Source organism: Papaver somniferum, chromosome 5 (assembly GCF_003573695.1).
Source record: "Papaver somniferum cultivar HN1 chromosome 5, ASM357369v1, whole genome shotgun sequence".
NCBI lineage: Eukaryota > Viridiplantae > Streptophyta > Magnoliopsida > Ranunculales > Papaveraceae > Papaver > Papaver somniferum.
The window spans coordinates 176,619,407-176,628,516 of NC_039362.1; positions in this window are offsets into that span (position 1 = coordinate 176,619,407).

The following is a 9,110-nucleotide window of genomic DNA, read 5'->3' on the forward strand; positions in this document are numbered from 1 at the left end:
AGGTAAAATTTTCTAGTATTTATCAAATTTAATTTTCATGCGAGTGAATATGTAACAGATTTCTTGGTTGATAATAAAACACGACGTCTTTCTTCTACGAAATGTAAACTTTATGAATTTTTGCAGATACTCTAGTGAAAGAATGGCGGCAAAATGCCAAGTATGTATGCTGTTAATCTCTTTGATATATTGGTTATATCCCTTTGGGTTAATATGATGTATATCATTTGGTTCAGATCATCCATATGTGAAAAGGAAGCTCAGTCTCGTTCACATTTGTTTTCCAAAAGATTGTCAACCGCAAGTAACTAAAGTTATGGTTCTTTATATGCATATGCATAATTCCTCTAATATTCCATGAATAAGTTTGTAATCAATAATTGTGTTTTTTTTGTACAGAGAACTTATCCATTCAACTTGGTGCACATAATGCGCAATTTGAATCAGGACTGGATCGAGAGGATAGTCTAAGAAACATTCTTCATTTTCAAACTAGCATAGATCCCCCAGAGTAGGATAGATCCCAAGACCAGAGCATTTTTTCCTTCTTTGATCCCCAAAACTAGGATGTTACTATTAAACTTAAATATGTTCTTTTTATATATATGGTTTCTATACGCAACTTCTTATTTCTCATACTATTTGCTTAACTAACCAGCGGGAAATGAATTTCACAACTGAAGAAGATAATGATCTTTGCAGGGCTTATCTTGCAGGCTTAGAAGAAACTACAATGGAGGAGAGCGCAACAGCATTCTGAGATCGTGTTCTTCAATATTTTGTCAACTCAAATGGTAATGATCAAGGAAGAACGACACAATGTCTATCAGAAAGGTTCGGTGACATACGTCTTTGTTGTTCACGGTATCAAAAAATATTGAGGGACTTGAATATAGATAAAGAAGCTGCAATTCTTGCATATGCTACATCTGTAGGGCGCGAATTCAAATTCACGGAGGCTTATGAAATTATCAAAGGAGATGTTTTTTTAAGATTTTAGTAAACTTGCATTAAGGAAATAATAAAGTTTTCTTTGGATTATGACCAGTTGGGCAACTAAATTTTTTTTCCTGTCTTCCACTTAACAAATGTTTACCAAAGTTTATTTTTTACTACAGAACCTCGCTAGAGAAAGAAATAAGAAACTTATAATGTTTCAGTCCTTCCTGATTTTGGTGAGCAAAGAAAAGGGACTTGAAACATAAACGAAAATGTTGTTTTAAAGAAAAGAAAACCAAACCGATGATAGGTTTGCGAGAGTGACATAAGCTGTAGTAAAAGTACAATGACAAAAGTCAGTACATATAAACCTTATAGGGACACAACTGAACAGTCTGCACATACTTTCATAATTCCAAAAGAGACTGCAGGTCATATTTTAAAGACAGCAAAACACGGCAAACAACTGCAAGTTGCTGCAAAAAAGAGAATGGGCTGAATAACAATCCAGGATTTTATCTACAACCACCTATTGAAGCCTGCAAGACTATCCTGTTGCTAAGACACTGCAAAGCAATGAAAAATATACTAAGAATTAATCGAGGTACACATAGAAAAGGCTGTCCAAATGCCGCTTACTGAATTAACATCTAAATTTAGAAGAAAAGAAGACAAAAACATTGAACACCGCCGCTTCTGGATAACTCAGATGCTGACGCTACTTCCACCAGCTTCTGGCTTCGGTCCAACCAAAACGTTACATTTCTTAATCGTCGACGGAAATTGACTTCGTCATCAAAAATTAAATTTGCGAGAAACAAGCAACGTCATTAAAAAAACTATTCAGCGATACATGACTTGGTTTCTCACAACAACAATTTTCTATGACGGACATTTGTTGTCATCACTAACTATATTTTTTTGTGGTAAACACGAATCATCACAGAAACACATTATTGGTGATAGAAGCTGTTTTAGTCCCAAAATGTATTTGGAGTGACAACCTATTTTGTGTAGCAAAAAAAAACGCAGCGGCAAAAGTCGACTTCATCATTAAAAATTAATTTTGCGAGAAATAAGTGATGTCGTTAAAAGAATATCTAACGACAAAAAATTTAGTTTCTCATAAAAATAATATTTTATGACGAATATTCATGGTAATCACTAATTGTGATTTTCTGTGGCGAATATAAATAATCACTAAAAAAATTATCTGCGAGAAAGAATTATTTAGTCCCTGATTTCGCTTTTGGTGACAAGCTTAGCGATAATTATAAAAGTTCATCGCAAATAAAATTTTATAGTGGTGAACTTTTTTTTTGTCGCAAACAATGACATTTGGTGGCAAATTTAAATTGTCGTCCAAAATATTGTCACTAAATCCTTAATTTCTTGTAGTGTAACTTAATATCTAGTGGTGCTCTTGTCGTTCAATGAGGTTTCTTCAGTGTTCATACTATTAAAGTATGTCTCAAGGATTTTGTTGGCAACCACTTTCGGTTTTCCAAGATCTTCAATTTGAAGTTTCAAGTCAGCTAGCTCACTTTTTGCTTCTTCCATTCTATCTTTCAGACTGTCTCGATCTTGTATCAATGAAACGAGATTTCCTATGAGTTCTTCAAACCCATGCATAGCTTCATGCATACCATCTGTGGAAAACCACTTGGTACAGTCTGAATCATCAATCGCAAAGAGACTTATTTCTTCTTGAGATCTATCAGAGTTGTGATCAGAAATGATTCTTGAGACAATCTTCATGTTTCTTCGTTTTGAGAGAAAACGTGGACTGTTTCTAACTTTTCGAGCTTCCCTTTTATTACTCCTTGTAACACTTCGAGTTATAGGAGACATGATTTAGTTCAAGACTTTTCAGGGAAGATCTAATTCTTAAGAGAAGTTTTTTCTTAAAAAGATAAGAATATATTCGATTCACGAAAACAGGGTTTCCGAAAATAGGCTACCAAACTTCTCTTTTTATTAAAGGACAATATCCCACCGATCAAACAAACCAGTACCCACTTGTGCTCTTTATTTTTATGTGCTTTTCTCATCCAGGGTTATGAGCACAAAACGGATGAGTTAGCACAGTCTCCATACAATTAGGTTGTGATGGAGTAAGTCTTTTCTGGCTTGCATCAAGTATCCGAAATATAGTTCATGTTTCTCTTTAGGAATTTCTGCCCAAAATATCTTCTCCCAGAATAATGATATTTTCTAACTCTAGAGATATGATCATGTGGAGAAACAGTACTGATGTGAGAATTTTCAGAGATAGATAAATCTCTCTTAATTCTTTCAATGAGATTTTTATATGATTTTCTCATTCTAAGGACTTCCTAATGATCCACATCAGTGTGATTATTTGAAACAATTATCGGAAATTCCTGATTGTTTCTTTTGGCAGAGATTCTCTCTTTCCCTTCCTTATGGAGTCGTTCTTCATCAAAACAAGAATTATTTTGATATGGGTGAGGAGGAACCTTTTTCCAGAAGCGATTATCAACTTTTTCCTCTGATTCTTTTGAGTTGATCTTATCGGGTAGTGGTATGATCTGGCTTTCTACTGAGGAATGGTAATTTCAGTTTTTTAAGACAAGAAACTTCTTTCAATATTTTTACCGCCATATGTTGAAGAAGTATAAGTTTCCTGTCAAGTCACTGAAAATTGTATTCCTTAAGATCACGTTCACGGAATCGGTTCAAAGTTTCCTTTGGAAAATATTTCGTTTGATCATCAGCAGATATAGAAGATGGTTTCTTATCCTCTTATGACTTGATGTAGTTAGGAAAACTACCATCATCTTAATCTGTTTCAGATGTGACTAAACCAGTTTTATCATAATCTGTAAAAGTCGAGCAAGGACTTTTAGTTTCCTCAACATCAGAAGAAATCACAACATCATCATTAGTCAGAGTCATAGGACGTGTCTCCTTTTTTTGAGAAAGAGATTTACCAAGAGCTTTTAATTTGACAGTGAGATCCATATTTTCTATGGCTACAATATTCAGTTGAATGTCTTTATCTCTGATCTCCTGTTTAAGAAGATTTTTCTGTGTTTTTAATATCAACACTTTAAAAGATAGAGATTTTATAGGCTTTAGGAGTTTTACCAACTCTTTATCAGCATCTTCTTTTCCATCAGAGATGGACACATATGTTTTCGCAACTCCTTGATCATGAGTCAACGAAGTAGTAACATCTTCAACTTTTGAGTAGTCATACTCTTTCATATCGTTAACTGAATCATACATAGATTCAATTTCTTATAGGTTGGATCGTACCAAACACAGATTGTTAGATCTTTTCGTGTTTGCCTGCTCTGATACCAATTGAAAAGACGAGGGTACCCAAATATACTCAGTCTAAACCTTTTTCACCTATAAGTCCTTTCTCCGAAAGTGATTGTCTATGGACTGAGTCGAGACAATACAACAAATCAGTTCACACTTCGTGTGATTGTCCATGGATACGAGATCGAGGCAATACAACTAAAAAAGCGGGGGTCTAACAACACCACCCAATATTTCGCTTAGCAATCTGTATGGATTAACTCCGAAATACTTTGCTAGAGAATCAACTAGACATTCAGACTCAATCTAGATAAAAGTATCTCAAGGAGTTAATATCTCTCTCTTGTTTTTTGATATTACTCAAGCTAATAGAAATCAGTGAGTCCTAATCAAACACAAGGAATACTTGGACAGTACCAAAGACCAATTTCCAAGGATCAATCAATATCAATCAACAACCAAAGGTCGGATTTCCAATTGATTGATTCAAACGCATAACCTGTATTATTTCAGATATATAAACAAATGTAATGCGGAAATAGAAATAACACAAACACCAGAATTTTGTTAACGAGGAAACCGCAAATGCAGAAAAACCTCGGGACCTAGTCCAGATTGAATACACATTGTATTAAGCCTCTACGACGCTAGCTTACTCCAAGCTAACTTCGGACTGGACTATAGTTGAACCCCAATCAGTCTCCCACTAATTCAAGGTATAGTTGTACTCCTACGCCTCTGATCCCAGCAGGATACTGCGCACTTGATTCCCTTAGATGATCTCACCCACAACCAAGAGTTGCTGCAAAAAAAAATCGCAGACTTGATAATAAACAAATCTGTCTCACACAAAAAAGTCTATAAAGGATAAATCTGTCTCCCACAGAAAAACCCTAGGTTTTTGTTCCGTCTTAAGATATGAAATCAAGGTGAACATGGAACAATTGATAATCCGGTCTTATATTCTCGAAGAACAACCTAGATTAATCAATCACCTCTCAACAGTCTTACTTGAATACACAAGAGGACGTCGAGGAATCACAAACAGTGAGACGAAGATGTTTGTGACTTCTTTATCTTGCCTATCGGAGAACTCTCACGATCTCAAGCCAATCAAAGATTGTACTCGTACGATAGAAGATGCAAGATCAGATCACACAACTACGATAAAAGTAGTATCGGTCTGGCTTCACAATCCCAATGAAGTATTTAAGTCGTTAACCTGGTTTTAGAGAAGAAAACCAAAGGTTAGAGGAGAATCGACTCTAGCGAGCGCACTAGTATCACACAGGCGTGTGGGGATTAGTTTTTCCCAATGCTAGATGTCTCTTATATATAGTCTACAAATCAGGGTTTTGCGTTAGTTACAAAGCAATCAATATTCACCGTTAGATGAAAACCTGATTTAGATTCAAGCTAATATTTCTCAACCGTTAGATCGAAAACTTAACTCGTCACACACACTTGAGATATACGTTTACTGGGTTTATGAAAACCGTACCCAAACATGTACGTGTATGTTGGTTCAACATAGTAACCCAAAAGGTAAACCATATGATCATTTCATATTAACCTTGTTCTTCTTCACCATAACTAGTTCAATTGACTCAAATGAACTAGTTATAGAGTTGTTCAATTTCTATGAGATCTTATGTAACTACACAAGACACAATTGAAACAAAGATGATTCGATTCGATTGAATCAGCTCATGAACTTTATAGCCACGGTTTGCATATTGCATTCCTTAGTAATTTAAGTTTCATGATCAGAGCATATCTTTAGATCATAACCTACTCAAGTACGCAAACAAGTTCGCGGATTTAAGACAACCGGCAGAGTTTTCCAAACTCAGCAGAAAATCTCGGCAAGGAGACTTCTGCCAGTTCGCGGACAAGGTTCGCGGACTAAACACGCAAACGAGTTTTTAGAAAATCCCAGCAGAAATTCTCGGCAAGAAAACTTCCGTCAGTTCGCGGACGGAGTTCGCAAACTGATTTCGCGGACTTGGCAAAGCCAATTCCTCCGGTTTCTCTCAATCAACAAAGTTCGCAAACTTCGGATTAAGGAATATGACTTATGCACATATGTGTTTCCACACAATGCTTATATACATCATTAGTTATATAGACCTAAACTCTCATTCCAACTATTGAAACATTCTTAGAGGACGTTATATAGTTGTTACACTATTTCTCGTCAAAGCGATTTTCAAAGTGATTGAAACATTATGACTTTCGTCATTAGGTGAAGATAAACCCGATCAAAGCGAAACTCTTTACCAACACATGATTTCGAGATATAGATAGGCGAGATATACTAGGCTCGAAATATCAAATGTGTATGATCCAGTCTATATAGCATACGACTTTTGTCTAATAAGAAGTAGGATATAGAAGAGATAGACTTTTGAGTGATAGATAAGTTCAAGTCTCCACATACCTTTTTGTTGATGAAGTTCCACGGTTCCTTGAGTAGATCTTCGTCGTTGTATGATGAATCACCATGAAGTCCTTGAGCTCAACTACACTTTTCTATCCTAGTCCGAGACTTAGATATGTAGACTAGAAATCAAGACTCATAGTTTTGATCACTAACATTGACAAACATGCTTGAGATAGCAACGCATGCGAGGTCGACCGAGCTATGCTCTAACAACAACAACGAAGTAAGTTTACTTGATAAAAGGTTCGTACTTAACCAAACACAATAGGATTACTTATCAAGTAAATAGGAATTAACGTTTGTGTAATTTACTTTAAATTATAATAACAAAAATTAACGAGGAAACCGCAAATGCAGAAAAACCCCGGGACCTTGTCCAGAATTGAATAATCTCGGGATTAAGCCACTATACAAAATCAAACCAACTTCGTATAGTTGAGACCAAGCAACTAAACCTATAGTTCACCTAGTTCCGTCTGTATTCCCACGCCTCCGACCTGTAATAACTCACGTACTTGGAAAAATTCCGTTGGTTCGTATTCCAAACATTAAAAGAACAACAAATCTGTTTGGTATCAACTCTTTTCAACCAAGTGATGTGAGTTCGACAAAGGCTCTTCTGTTTATCTCAATAAACTCCTTCATCGGGTTCTTAGATATATCTTATTATCAACTATCGAAGTAATTGTTACCATTTTGCAATCAATACTTTTAATCACAAAGAATTGTATTGATGCTGATCTACACAACTAATCAATCTAATATACCACAAGGATAAACCGATTATAGTTGATCCTCTTTTACCGAAACAAGTATTGTGCACACCAAAGATTATGAATCCCAAATCAGAAATCTTCAAAGTCTTCTTCGTCTTCAAATCTTCTTAGATCTTCAATAAAAACCTGCACACAATCAACTTGAATCTCTTGTGATCAATCACGCAAAAAACGGAGTCTGTTAACAATGGATTATCACAAGACGTCTTTAGATCTACAAATAGTCTAAAGATCCCCGTCGAAAATTTGATATTGTTTGAGTGAATCTTATATCAGAAGAGAAGATTCTCAAGCATAAACAAACTAGATGAAATCAAAGTTCAACCACCGTTAGTCAATCAAATCAATCGAAAACAAAAGATAAACCACAATTATCTAGTTTCCCACCAACGGTACTAATAGAGCTTCTCAATCCCAAAGAAGTATTTAAACTGAGCGGTCGTAAGAGATTTCGCCTAATTAGGTGACTCTCCTCTCCGAATAGGCGGCTTCACCCACAACAGCACAACTGAGATAGTTCTTGTTGTACGAGGATTAGTTTGCTCGAAATGCAAACTTTGATATTTATAGACCAAGGAAGTTTGGACACCAAGGAATTTCCAAAACCGAAAATATTCTCAAGATTCGGTTTTCATAATTCCTGGAAATGCTTTGTCCAAATATTGACCGAAAATATCTTGGAAAATCTCCAACTAGTAAATGCACATTACTAATTTTCATTTTCCTAAAATAAATTTAAAAACCTTAAATTATAGATTCTCAATTATTTTGTTCGATCCGAGATTTTCTTCCTTTAGCTATTAAGGAATAACTTTGAACAATTAAAAATTAGCGTTACTGCGCATGTTCAAAGTATGTCGACATCCTTACTTTGTAAGTCCTCTTTCATAGTTACAATCTTGAAGCTGATTTACCACACTTCCAAACAAGTTTAGGATTAGTTCATCTGACTTTCAAGAACTAAGTGATCGATCAAGAACACTCAATCACCAATCATGGGTTTCGCGGTTCTACCAAAACAAGTTTCGGTTCTACCTCCATGTGAGTACTTTGCATAGTCACACTAGTAACCAAAATTCGGTTGACTAGGTACTAGGATCGGTTTCCCACATATATATGGTATCTAACTTGTACTTGTTGCACATGTCCATAGGATCGGTTCCCCTTTGCCTAAAAATGTGTTGCACATGTCCACAGGATCGGTTCCCCTTTCTGCTAAAAACTTGCTGCACCTCATACAAGGATCGATTCCCCTTTGTGATAGGTTGCACCTCTTACTAGGATCGGTTCCCCTTTACCCAGAGTCGGTCATACCAATAACACTAAATCGATCATACCATCTCAAGTGATTACTTAAGACCGGTTTCACTAATAAAAGTCATACCAATACAAAAGTCAGGCCTTTGTGAATATTTTTACCAAGAACATAAAAAAGTCATGAGCGGTTATACTAATCACACATATTGGTAGTTCAAAAGATATGCAATGAATAACAATACCAATAATGCCTGGCGATTTCTCTTTCGATTCACAAAACAAGTTCATGAATTTAGTTCCTTAAAACAAATGTAAAACATTGTTTCCTAGGATGACATCTTCACCTTATACCCATATATAATCACAATAACATTCAAACATTTATGTCGATGTCTTATCTACAA